Raw genomic sequence first — 15,000 nt, 5'->3', positions numbered from 1 at the left:
AGAAGAGTTGAAAGACGAAGGCCTACGTGGCTGAGAACTGTGAAGTGTGAAGATGATGCAAGGAGATGAATTGATCCAAAAACTCAATGTAGGGACGACTGGCGAAATCAAACAGAGGCCCTTTGCTTCAACAGGCGTAGAAGATGATGATGATGATGATGAATATGTATGATGCTTTTGTAAAATATATTTGTATGTTCGTTTGTATATTTTCATTTAAATAATTATGTGTAATATCTTCTCTTAGATTATATCAAAATCTGAAGACATTTATCACCAAATTGCAGATTACTTTGTTGAAATGAGGGTATTCACATTTACCAATAATTATAGTTGGGATTAATTAATAGAATTTATTCCTATTTCACAATAATTGTAGTTTGCAGTTTTATTGGAATATATTCCCATTTTGAAATAATCATACCTTGAATCGTTCAATAAAAATTACTCTCATTTACCATTAATCATATCTGGAATAGTTCAATTGAATCTAATCTCATTTATCAATAATTGTAACTTGAATTGTTAAACTAAATATATTCCTATTTAGAAATAATTGCAGCTTACGTTATTGAAAGAAATTTAATCCCATTTACCTGTAATTGTAATTTGTATTGTTGGGAGGAATTGAATTCCATTTAACAATGATTGTAGTTTAAATTCTAATGCAATTTATACACATTTACCAATAATTACAGCTAGCATTCCTGAATAGAATTTATTCCAATATAGAATTATTGCAACTTACATTATTTATGAAATTTATTCCAATTTACAAATAATTGTGGCTTCCATTTATAATGCAATCTATTACCATTTAAAAATAATTGTAAATTGCATTCATAAATTGAATTTTTGAGTAAAATTTATTCCAATTTAAAAATAATTGTATATTGCATTCTTATATTGAATTGTTGAGTAAAATTTATTCCAATTTAACAATAATTGTATATTGCATTCATAAATTGAATTATTGAGAAAAATTTATTCCAATTTAACAATAATTGTAAGTTGCATTCTTTAATGGAAAATATTGTAGCTTGTTTTGCTTTCCCTGTGTAACTAACTCTAGCTTGCATTGTGGGATTGAACACTTACTAAAATATCAAGTAAAGTAGGAATAAGAACATGAAATATAATCTACAACTCCACGTTATAAATATCATAAATTTCAATTTAATAAAATATAAATGTCCCACCATCTCACCACGAACATTTGAACGCAAGAAACCACATGAAACGAATGAGGTAAAATCAAGACTCTCATGAAACCCTGGAAACACAGAGGAAGATGAATTGTTTAAGAGACTTTCTTAGTCAGGAGAAATTGCAGTAACGCCTCTCGCCTCTCATTAGGCAAAGGGTCGTTTCCTTCTGTCTATAAGGGTCGTTTCCCAAAGTCGTTAAAAAGTCAAAGATCCCTCATTAGGCAAAGAGTTGTTTCCTTCAGTCGTTAAAGAGTCAAAGATCCCTCGTTAGGCAAAGGGTCGTTTCCTTCAGTCGTTATGGAGTCAAAGATCCCTCATTAGGCAAAGGGTTGTTTCCTTCAGTCGTTAAAGAGTCAAAGATCCCTCATTAGGCAAATGGTCGTTTCCTTTAGTCGTTAAAGAGTCAAAGATACCTCATTAGGCAAAGGGTCGTTTCCTTTAGTCGTTAAAGAGTCAAAGATCCCTCATTAGGGAAAGGGTCGTTTCCTTCAGTCGTTAAAGAGTCAAATATCCCTCATTAGGCAAAGTGTCGTTTCCTTTAGTCGTTAAAGAGTCAAAGATCCCTCATTAGGGAAAGGGTCGTTTCCTTCAGTCGTTAAAAAGTCCTGTCGCTTTGATGTTCGTCGGTGTTCGTCCTTTCAAAGATTATTTCATGGAAATGGAAGAGTCGGTCTCTGAACTTTGTGGAGAGGAATCTTTTAGTGGGAGGCCTCTTTCGTGGGAAGGCCTCTTTTCTGGTAGGGCTCATTTCTGGTAAGCCTCTTTTGTGGAAGAGCCGTTTTTTTAATGCCTCTTTTGTGTGATACCTCTTCTTTGGGGAGTCTTTGGTGGAAGGATTATTTTATGGTAGGCCTCTTTTCTGGGAAGGCAAAGTTTTTGGGAGGCCTCTCTTATGCGGAGACCTCTTTTTGCGGCTGCATCTTATGTAGGACGCCTCTTTTGTGGGAAGGCTTCTTTTGTTGGAGGCCTCTTATGTGGGAAGTCTCCTTTTATGAGTAGGACTCATTTATGAGAAGCCTTTTATTGTGGGAGACCTCTCGTATGGGGAGGGCTCATTTTGTGTGAATGCATCTATTGTTGGTGTCCTCTTTTATGGGAAGGCCTCTTTTGATGGAATAACTTTTGTGTGAAGGCCTCTTTTCTGGGTAAGGTCTCTTTTGTGGGGAGACCTCTTTTGTGCGAAGCCACTTTGCAGAAACCCTCTTCTATGTAAAGGACTCCTTTGTGGGAGTCCTCTTTTATAGCAAGTCTTCTTTTATGGTGAGGCCTCTTTTGTTCGAAGGCGTCCTTTTTTGTGCAGCCCTCATTTGTGGAAAGGACATTTTTGTGGAGAGGCCTCTTTTGTTGGAAGGTCTCTTCTATATGGAGGAGTATTTAATTGGAAGTCCTCTACTGTTGGATCGACAATTCTAAGCGGAGTTTTCTTTTGTTTGAAAGCCTCTTTTCTTTGAAGGCCTCTTATGTTGAAAGGCCTCTTTTGTTGGAGCTCTCTTATGTGGGAAATCTAATTTCATGGGGAAGACTCTTGTTGTGGATGCCTCATTTATTTGAGACCTCTCACATGGGGAGGACTTCCTTGTGTGATGGCATCTATTGCTAAGCTCTACTTCTGTGGGATTTGGAGAAACCTTCATTTATGTAATGGACTCCTTTGCGGGAGTCCTCTTTTATAGCAAGACTTTTTTTTTTCTTTTTTTTTTTTTTTTTACACCGTTATTTTTGGGGGAAAATAATTACTCTCTCTATAAAATCCCAAATTTCAAACATAAAAACAACGTACAAAAATTACTCCAGGATATTCCATGAAATAGAAACTTTTTTTCATTATATCTTTAAAAGAAATTAAAAAATCGAACCCTCAAACAAAAACAAGGACCTTTTTTATATCATTTGATATTTGATATAGTTCTAAATTCAGCTTCATTAAACAAATCCTTGATATTTTTCGTCATAAGGATTGAAAATTTTTTCTTTTATTCTAATTCACTACGGTTTGATTCAAAATAAAACATAGATATATTTTAGTTCTTTATGCTGCAATGATTTATGATTTTCTGGAATTCTGAACAGAAATGGTGATTATTATTATTATTATTATTATTATTATTATTATTATTATTATTATTATTATTATTATTATTATTATTATTATTATTATTATTATTATTATTATTATTATTATTACCCAGAGTAGTTCAAATTTATTATATTACTATTTATAATATGTAACATAAATGTTTTTGTAATATCTTCTCTTAGATTATATCAAAATCTGAAGACATTTATCACCAAATTGCAGATTACTTTGTTGAAATGAGTCTATTCACATTTACCAATAATTATAGTTGGTATTAATTAGTTGAATTTATTCCTATTTCACATAAATTGTAGTTTGCATTTATATTGGAATATATTCCCATTTTCAAATAATTATACCTTGAATTATTCAATAGAAACTATTCTCATTTACCATTAATCATATCTGGCATTGATCAATGCAATCTAATCTCATTTTGTAACTTGAATTGTTAAACTAAATATATTCCTATTTAGAAATAATTGCCGCTTACCTTATTGAAAGGAGTTTAATCCCATTTACCTGTAATTGTAATTTGTATTGTTGGGAGGAATTGAATTCCATTTAACAATGATTGTAGTTGAAATCTTTAATGCAATTTATACACATTCACCAATAATTACAGATTGCATTGCTAAATAGAATTTATTCCAATATAAATATTATTGCAACTTGCACTGTTTATGCAAATTATTCCAATTTACACATAATTGTGGCTTGCATTTTTAATGCAATCTATTCCCATTTAGAAATGATTGTATATTGCATTCATAAATTGAATTGATGAGTAAATTTTATTCCAATTAACAATAATTGTAAGTTGCATTGTTTAATGGAATATATTTTTAGCTTGTTTTGTTTTCCCTGTGTGAATAACTCTAGCTTGCATTGTAGATTTGAACACATACTAGAATATCAAGTAAAGTAGGAAAAAGAACATGAAATATATTCTACAACTCCACGTTATGAATATCATAAATTTCAATTTAATAAAATATAAATGTCCCACCATCTCACCACGAACATTTGAACGCAAGAAACCACATGAAACGAATGAGGTAAAATCAACACTCAGGAAACGCTGGAACCAAATAGGAAGATGAATTGTTTAAAAGACTTTTTTATACCGGAGAAATTGCAGTAACGCCTCTCACCTCTCGTGGAATTTTGGGCGCAAATAATAACAGTTCAAAGGAAAGAAAAATCATTGCAATAACATTAAGAGACTAAAGAAGAGTAACTTGGATGCGAGAGTAGACTAAAGTAAAGGATATTCTAATATGTAACAAAATGAAATATGATGAGAATGACTTATAATAGAAGGACTTTAGGAATAACAGAATAAGTCCACTAAGATTGCAAAGGAAGTATAGGAGGAGAGATAAAACATGTCCTGCTTCTGTACTAATCAATATCTATATCTCTCTAAACCTATGATGGTAAGTCCCAACTACTTGCTTCTGCATCCCTAGAACCCAATTTGCTAGATCCGAGTACTTTTCTTAAGTATCCTGCTTGCCTCCTTGCAGATGCAGCTCTTATGGCCTACCCAGTGGTCGTCTTCATCCATGGAGAGTCGTTTGAGTGGGGATCTTCAAGTCTCTACGACGGATCAGTTCTGGCAGCTCTGGGCAAGGTCATTGTGGTCACTCTCAACTATCGTCTCGGCATTCTGGGTAAACAAGGTTCCTCTATATTCTTTCTAAGGTTGTATATTCTTGGTAAGCAAGTTTGTATATTCTTAGTAAGTGAGGTTGTATGTTCTTAGTAAGAAGGCTATATATTTTGGGTAAGTAAAGTTGGTGACTTGTTAGGTAATGTTTCCGACTTGGTAAGTGAAGTTTTAAATTTTGGTTAGTAAGGTTGCATATTCTTGGTAAGTACTTTTATTATATATTTTTTGGTAAGTAATGGTGTATGTTCATGGCCCGTTAGGTTGTATATTTTTGTTAGGTAGGCATTTTTGGAGGTAACATATTTTTTTTTCCACTGAAATCCTATTATTCAAAATCTCCTCCTCTAAGAAAATGATATTTCAATCTCATATATCTTGCACATATTCATGGATTTAAAAAAAATGATTCTTTCTCTTCGATATTACTGAATTATACAAACTGGAATTTCATATATATTATATGGAGCAATAATACTTGGTTATGAAATAGTTTTCCAAAGATAAATGTTCAAAATAGAATAGACAAAAAAAAGAAAAAGAAAATTCCTATTAATCCTGTTTGACTAAAGATGAAGACAGGGATATGGTAAAGTCCCCTTTGGTAAACTTCTTCTTCTTGTTTCCTGGAACGAGAGACGAAAGCAGCGATTCAACCATTGGAAAACACACACGAATAATTCAGTCTCGGAATCTTTAGAAAAGGGAGAAGAAAAAGAAATAAAAAGCTTTCAAGACCAAAGTTATTTTTTTTTTGCTTCAATGGATGCTGCACTATAGAATTTTTTCTTGAAATGGAGATTAAAGTGTTCACATGTTTCCATAGATTGATATATAACCTTTATGTTGAAATATATGAACGTGAAAATATATATATATATATATATATATATATATATATATATATATATATATATATATATATATATATATATATATATATATATATATATATATATATATATATATATATATATATATATATATATTGAGGTTGTTAGGATAAAGAGTCGCTCCTGGTCTTCCATCAAATATAATTGTTAGATTTGTAACACTATTTGCCAAAGAAAAAAGATAGCGTATATATATATATATATATATATATATATATATATATATATATATATATATATATATATATATATATATATATTCAAAAAAGTCATAAATTATACTCCCACTAATGTCTGATTTTTTCTGCCTCGGATCAGACACCCGAGGAGGAATCCACTCAAGGACAATAGCTTCTGGTCATGCTTGAGAGTCGAACCTGGGCTAAAGAAACTGAGGATCCAATGACTTAGCAGCTCTACTTGGGTAAATCACTAAGTCGATGAAACCTCAGTTTCTTAGGCCGAGTTCGATTCGCCGGCTGATCAGAGGCTATTATCTTAAAGCTGATTTCCCCTTGGGTCGCTGATCTCATAGTAAAGAGAATCCAGATATGATGTGGAGTATAATATATGGCTTGTGTGAATATGTAAATGAAATAAACGTCTAAATGTGCAAAATTATAATATACATATACATACCTACATCAATATCTGAGCTCTTCAACTCTTACTTAATCTACCCCAGGGTTTTACAACGCAAACACTGACCCAGTGGGTCGCCCAACCGTAGCTAACTACGGCCTGATGGACCAGCTGGCTGCCTTGCACTGGGTTCAAGAGAACATCGTCCGCTTCGGGGGTGACCCAGGTCAGGTCACGGTCATGGGTCACGGCACGGGAGCCGCCTGCCTCAACTACCTTGTCATATCGCCTGCTGCTACAGGTCAGTCAGTAAGTAAACCTTGTTCTCTGTGACAAAGGGAAATTTTGAAATGTTTTAAGATATTCCTTAGGTGATGATACTTATGGTTGGAGGGATGACGTGATGTTAATGGGCTTTTAGGGAGATATTTCTAAAGGATGCATTTGATATCATGATACTTCTAATGCTGATAGTATTGCTGCTGCTGTTACTGAAATCTAACTAATTGTAATATTACTAGCACTACAACTAATAATAATAATAATAATAATAATAATAATAATAATAATAATAATAATAATAATAATAATAATAATAATAATAATTTTTATGATAAGCTGGAATTTTCATTATCATTTTTATTATTGTTGTTGTTATTCAGTGATGAGGTAAAATTCCCATGATAAAAACGAAGGTTAATTGAATGTAAATATCATGGATATTATATTGTGGAGTATCTTAAGTTTCCTAAAGGAGGTTGTTCATTAGATATCGATAATCAATTTTTGTTCTTATTTTTGAGTGGTGAACTTGTAAAGAAAATGGTAGATTTTCATTAATATTTCCGTTATAATTCTCTTATAATTGTTATGAAGGGTCCGATAAGAATTTTTTGGAAGTTATCATATGTATATATATATATATATATATATATATATATATATATATATATATATATATATATATATATATATATGAATGAATGTATGTGTGTGTGTTTTCTGTAAACATACCTCCATACATGATTTCTTGTGATTCCTAATTAAAAAGTCAGATTAAATAAACTTCAATATATATATCCCATTCCATTTTATTACCATCAAGAAAAAACACTAATTCAATTTTCTATCATCGTCTTTTTATTTGTTATTGGATATTCCTTTTCCACTTTTGTTTATTTCCCTTGTTTATAGATATTCTATAATTGGAGTCTTGTTCTTGTACAAAGGCCTAACTACAAAAGGTAATATTGTTTTTTCCTTATGAAACGAGTTGGAACATTATTGAGAGAAAAGAGGGATGAAGATAATATAGTTTATGATATTTATGACCACTGAGGCTCACAGAATCCTTAAATATTTGTTTAAACTCACTCACACACACACACACACGCACATACCGTGTACATATATATATATATATATATATATATATATATATATATATATATATATATATATATATATATATATATATATAAATATATATATATATATATATTTATATATATGTGTATATATGTATATATATATATATATATATATATATATATATATATATATATATATATATATATATATATATATACACATATATATATATATATATATATATATATATATATATATACATATATATATATATATATATATATGTATATATATATATATATATATATATATATATATATATATATATATATATATATATATATATATATATATATATAAACCATGTCTCTACCAAAAAATTACCAAAAACACATAAGATAACCGCCCCTCTAAACACGTAACACCATAGAATCCTTCCTACCATAATATCCTTCGGGCAATCCTTCTCCCCTGGTCATCAGGAGCAGGTCTGTTCAAGCGAGCAATCCTGATGTCAGGATCTGCACTCAGTCCCTGGGCTTCAGTCCGGGACCCATCTGGACACGCCTTCGATGTAGCCACCCAGCTGGACTGCCCTGTTCCAAACGACCTCTTTCGCCACTATGAAAATCTTCTCCAGTGTCTGAGGAAGAGGCCTCTGCACGACATATTGCAGGTGACATTATGTTGGAGATGTATTGAGAATGAGTGTTTGATTACCAGTTTACGTGACCCGACAAAATTTCAATTGCTTTATTAGTTTCATATTACAAGTTGATATGTTTCTTAAAAATAACCATAAGTCCATCGAAAATAAAAGGGACGATTATTCAACTTTAGACTATACTATTGTAGCGTATAATATTTCCAATCATAACATATGCTATAAGTATAGGATTTTTATTTGTTATTAATATACGTTCTATTCCAATAACAAGAACAATTGTACATAGTAAATTTTGTGGTTTTTAGTGATTATTCTGCCCCTGGCAATATGCCACCACAGATACTGTTCACACAAAGAAAGTAAGCTACATGGAATAAGAGTAGCTAGAAACAATAATAAATTGGAATTTCTTTTTTTTTGTTTCTACCTAATGAAAACATCAAATACAGAAGGATATATATATAATAATAATTTCATTAATTGTTAAGTGTTTTTTTTTAATATTTAAATAATTATATTGTATTTAGCTCCTTTTTTATGTTTTCCTAAAACGTGAAAAAAAAAACAAGAGATTAATGATACATTTAATTAAACAATATGGCAATTTGTTTCAAAATATAAAGAATAATTGATTATTTTTTCTCCTTATGTACCAGGTAATGACTTTGAATAACTTATTGGTAATTAAAGTTTTTTGTAATTAGATATTTATTTCAGTGGATGCGTTAAAAATTTTTATAGTTATAATTATAACAAAATTTTAACCGAAAGTCTGTCTATATACGAAAAGGTGTGTTATAGAAAAACGAAATGTCATTAGATATTTGAGTTCACATTTAACCTAACAATATTATAATACTTATTTTAACATAGGATGATTTCTTTTTATTATAGTACTTTTTATAATAATACTTCAATCGTGAAAGACAAATAATAAGTTAACTTTAATATTTCTGTCTAAATATTAATTATGATTTAGGAAAAATATAACTTTTATAAAAGGAAATAACATTAAGATAATGTTCTTAAAGGTTCACCTAAAGACATCCAAGTTTCAAGTGGCTGTTGGCCCCAGCATAGATGGTGTCACTATCAAACCTGACTGGAAAAATTATATGAGAAAAATGGGTAAGTTTTACTTCTTAATTTTCGTAAATGGGTTTGATATGTTTATAAACTCAAACGCAAAAACAATCTATTTATTATAAATGCTATTTAGGGTCTTAACTCATAATGCATGAGATGGAAAATACAGCTGAAACCCTTAAATGTATGACATTGCATATAAAAAACTCTCTACACACGTATATATATATATATAAATATATATATATATATATATATATATATATATATATATATATATATATATATATATATATATATATATATATATATATATATATATATATATATATATATAGATAGATAGATAGATAGATATATAGATAGATACGCCTCCCTTTGTGGGTGGGGATACCTCAACGTGATGATCAGCAGAGCTGTACTAGGGCTACCTATAATAGCTACGTTTGCTGTGAGCAATCAGACATAAATCTCCCACCATCACCACTCTGCACTTGGCAAGCGTGGTCATGAAAACTAGCTAAACCACAGTCAAGAATAAGGACATGGATGTGGCCAATGCCCTGCAGAGTTCTAGACACAGCTGCTTTAGTTGTTGTTGTTGTTCTTTTTAAATACGCAGATATATACAGTTATGAACTGAATGTCTTGCATAATGAATACATACGTTTAAACAGAATAAAATTCCTAATGTCTGAAACTAAAAAAAAAATTAACTTGCACCTAAGTACTTATTCGTATATCATAAATATCTCCATTTGTCTATTCCAAATGATTCTTAATCACTTAACTATAAAAAAACAATGAGAAAAATCTTACTCTTCCTCTTGACTTCAAAGGCAAGGAAGGTCGAACTCCAGTTGACCTCCTACTAGGAATGACAGCTGCCAACCTCCTTGACATCGTGAGTCAGCAAGAATTCCAGGAAGGATTTGATGCTGACTATAGGGAGGATATGCTGAGATCCTTCGTCGTCAATAACTATCGCTATCATCTGCAGGTGGGCATTATTATTATTATTATTATTATTATTATTATTATTATTATTATTATTATTATTATTATTATTATTATTACCTGGGCTACACACATATTTATACTATACCATCTAATATATAAAAGTATACCTCAAATGGAGTCTTTTCATCTACCTCTACAGGAAATAATGTTAGCCATCACAGCCGAGTACACTGATTGGTCGAGATCCCTCCATCAACCAATCAGCATCAGGGACTCAACCGGCCAAGGCCTTCACGATGCGAATATTGTCTCGCCGATGATAGATCTTGCCAAGCAGCTCTACACGACTTCTCGATCATATTATCTCTACGTCTTGGAGGAAGAAGGTTCAGATGTACGTCGATATGGATAGATTAGATATATGGTATATTTTATAAATGAGAATCTTTAATAATCTACAGAAACTTATTGAATATCATCCATAGATTAGAGATGTATGTATCTCAATCTTGCAAATTAAATTTATGAAAATATAAAATAATAAATACCCATAAAAGAATCATGATATAAATATAATTTTATACACCCTTTTCATTTAAATTATTATTATTCAATTCAGTAATTACTACAATAAAACTTTAAATTTAATGTGATTATCTTTCCCAAAATCTGGAAAGGAGAATCTTCTCCTGAAGGAGCTGACGTACGTCTTTGGTGGTCCTCTGGGTGCTCTTGGACCTTTGGCCTCAAGTTATAACTTCACTAAGATGGATGTCACACTCAGCAAATCCTTCATATCAATGTGGAGTAATTTCATCAAATTAGGGTGGGGAGATTCAGTTGATTTTGATAATAATTCATATTTTATTGTTAAGTTCATTATACTGTAGTTCACGTAATTCTAATGTACAATGTTATAAATATCTGTAATTTTAAATGGAAAGTAAAACATTTAATGCTTAATAACATATTCATTAACTTGATATGAATAGGTAGAATATTTCACTTCATTGCTTCCTATTAGTTATATTACGTTTATTCAGTTCTTAGAATTAAATCTAAACACTGATTTACAGACATAATAGTTTTTAAAAAGTAACTATAAGTTATTCAGTGTCTCTGCAATAAGAATCACACACAAATTTATAAATTTATAAATATGTGGCCGCGGTGGCATAACAACAATTAGAATAGTGCCAACGTATCCCTGCGTGTCGTAAGAGGCGACTAAAAGGGATGGGACAAGTGGGCTCGGAACCCCCTGTCCTGTTTTATATACTCCTGTGAGACATCAAAGAGGTGGAGCTGGAGTTTTGGGGTGTCTGAATGTGCGTGGATGTAGAACGATAGAGAGTAAGAGATGCAAGATTGGAAGTATGTTTAGGAAGAGAAGGAGGGATATATTAGCTTTGTGTGAGACAAAGATAAAAGGGAAGGGTGAAGTGATGTTTGGTGAAGTGACTGGTAGAGTGTCTTGGATTGAAAGGGGAAGAGCAAGAAAGGGTGTGGCTTTATTACTGAGTGATTGGAAGGCAGGTGAAGTAGTGGAATGGAAGGAGATATCATATAGGTTAATGTGGGTAAGGGTTAGGTTGGTAGGGAATGTTTGGCTTTTGTTAGTGCATATGAGCCAGGTTATGAGAAAAGTAAAGAAGAACGGAAAGAGTTGTGGAAGGAATTAACTAGGTATGTAGAAGGACTGAGTATAAGGAATTATGCAGTTATCATGGGGGACTTAAATTCTAGAGTGGGCGCTGGATAGGTAGAAGGTGTCATTGGAAAGTATGGCGTACTAGGTGAAAATGAGAGTGGTGAGAGACTGGTAGATATGTGAGTTGAGCAAGAGATGGTGATAAGTTCTATCTATTTCAAAAAGATATTTAAAAACAAGTATACATGGGTAAGAGTGGCAAATGGAAGTGTGGTAGATAGGGCTTTAATGGATTATGTGCTGATAACTAAAAGAATGTTTGGAGGATTGAAAGACGTGCACATATTTAGGGGTATGGCTAACGGTATGTCTGATCATTTTTTGGTGGAAGGAAAATTAATTGTATCAAAAGAGTTGGGGAATAGAGTGGGGGGTGTTAAAGTAAGCTAGTGAGGGTTGACGAGTTAATAAAACCGCAGGTAAAAAGTGAATATCAAGAAAGGTTGAAAATGACATAAGACAGAGTGAAAGTGAGAGAAACTGGTACTTTAGAGGAGAAGTGGAAGTTAGTGAAAGAAGATTTTGTTGAGATTGCATGTGATGTGTGTGGCAAGAAGTTTGTTGGAGGCAGCATGAGAAAGGGTAGTGAATAGTGGGATGAAGGAGTGAAGATAAAAGGGGAAGAGAAGAAGAGGGCATTGGAAGAATGGCTGCAGAGTAATAGTATAGAGAAGTATGAAAGATATAGAAAGAAAAGCGTGGAAGTAAAGCGCAAGGTAACTAAGGTAAAGAGGGTGGCTGACCTGGGGTAGGGTCAGGGACTGGGTAGTTCATATGAGGAGAATAAGAAGTAGTTTTGGAAAGAAGCGAAGAGAGTAAGGAAGGCTGGTTCGAGAATTGAAGAGATAGTGAAAGATGGAAATGGAAGGTTGTTAAAAGGAGAGGAGGCAAGGAAAAGCTGGGTGGAATATTTTGAAAGTTTACTTAATGTTAAGAATAATAGGGAGGCAGATATAATTGCTGTTGTGGGTGTGGAGGCGCCACTGATGGGAGATGAGAATAAGAGAGATTACAGGAGAGGAAGTGAGGAGAGCACTAGATGAAACGAAAGTAGGAAAAGCACCTGGTATGGATCGTGTGGAAACTAAGATGTTGAAAGAGAATTGAAGAGATAGTGAAAGATGGAAATGGAAGGGTTGTTAAAAGGAGAGGAGGCAAGGAAAAGTTGGGTGGAATATTTTGAAAGTTTACTTGTGTTGAGAATAATAGGGAGGCAGATATAATTGCTGTTGTAGGTGTTGAGGTGCCACTGATGGGAGATCAGAATAAGAGAGATTATAGGAGAGGAAGTGAGGAGAGCACTAGATGAAACGAAAGTAGGAAAAACACCTGGTATGGATCGTGTGAAAAGTAAGATGTTGAAAGAGGGGGGTATGACTGTACTTGAATGGTTGGTGAGATTGTTTAACGTGTGTTTTATGTTATCAATGGTACCAGTAGATTGGGTTTGTGCATATATTGTACCACTATATAAGGGTAAGGGAGATGTGCATGAGTGTTGTAATTCGAGGGGGTATTAGTTTGTTGAGTGTGGTTGGAAAAGTGTATGGTAGAGTACTGATTAATAGGATTAAGGATAAAACAGAGAATGCAATCTTAGAAGTTCATGGTGGTTTTAGAAGAGGTACGAGATATATGAATCAGATTTATACAGTTAGGCAGATATGCAAGAAATATTTAGCAAAAGGTAAGGGGGTGTATGTTGCATTTATGTATCTGGAGAAAGCGTATGATAGTGTTGATAATGAAGCGATGTGGAATGTGATGAGGTTATATGGAATCAGTGGAAGGTTGTTGCAAGCAGTGAAAAGTTTCTACAAAGGTAGTAAAGCATGTGTTAGGATAGGAAAGGAAGTGAGAGATTGGTTTCCGGGGAGAGTGGGGCTTAGACAGAGATGTTTGATGTCACCGTGGTTGTTTAACTTGTATGTTGATGGAGAGGTGAGAGAGGGGAATTCTCGAGTGCCTGGACAAGGATTGAAAGTGATAGACGAGAATAATCATGAATGGGAAGTAAATCAATTGTTGTTTGCGGATGATACTGTACTGGTTGCAGACGCGGAATAAAAAGCTTGGCCGAATAGTGACAGAATTTGGAAGGGTGTGTGAGAGAAGGAAGTTGAGAGTTGATGTAGGTAAGAGTATGGCTATGAAATGTACGAGAAGGGAAGGTGGTGCGAGGTTGAATGTCATATTGAATGGAGAGTTACTTGAGGACGTGGTTCAGTTTAAGTCCTTGGGGTCTGTTGTTGCAGAAAATGGTGGAGTGGAAGCAGAAGTACGTCTGAGAGTGAATGAAGGATGCAAAGTGTTGGGGACAGTGAAGGGAGTGGTAAAGAATAGAGGGCTGGGAATGAATGTAAACAGAGTTCTGTATGAGATAGTGATTGTACCAACTGTGATGTATGGATTGGAGTTTTGGGGGAATGAAAGTGATGGAGAGAGAGAAATTGAATGTGTTTGAGATGAAGTGCCTGAGGAGTATGGCTGGTGTGTCTCGAGTAGTTAGGGTTAGGAACAAAGTAGTGAGGCGAGAACGGGTGTAAGAAATGAATTAGCAGTTAGAGTGGATATGAATGTGTTGAGGTGGTTTGGCCATGTTGAGAGAATGGAAAATGGCTGTGTGATAAAGAAGGTGATGAAAGCAAGAGTTGATGGGAGAAGTACAAGAGGAAGGCCAAGGTTTGAGAGGAGGGATGGAGCGAATAAAGCTCTGGGTGATAGGAAGATAGATGTGAGAGAGGAAAGAGAGCATGCTAGAAATAGGAATGAA

At 33.1% G+C, this 15,000-nt stretch overlaps 1 pseudogene; it reads left to right on the top strand.

Moving 5' to 3' along the window:
• The first annotated feature begins 1,824 nt into the window (after positions 1-1,824).
• The window catches only part of LOC137626850 (neuroligin-3-like), a 16,047-nt pseudogene continuing 2,871 nt past the window's right edge, over positions 1,825-15,000 (top strand).

This window comes from Palaemon carinicauda, chromosome 34, assembly GCF_036898095.1.
Source record: "Palaemon carinicauda isolate YSFRI2023 chromosome 34, ASM3689809v2, whole genome shotgun sequence".
Lineage (NCBI taxonomy): Eukaryota > Metazoa > Arthropoda > Malacostraca > Decapoda > Palaemonidae > Palaemon > Palaemon carinicauda.
The sequence above is the reverse complement of the archived record's forward strand: the minus strand, read 5'-3'. Positions and strand labels throughout refer to the sequence as shown.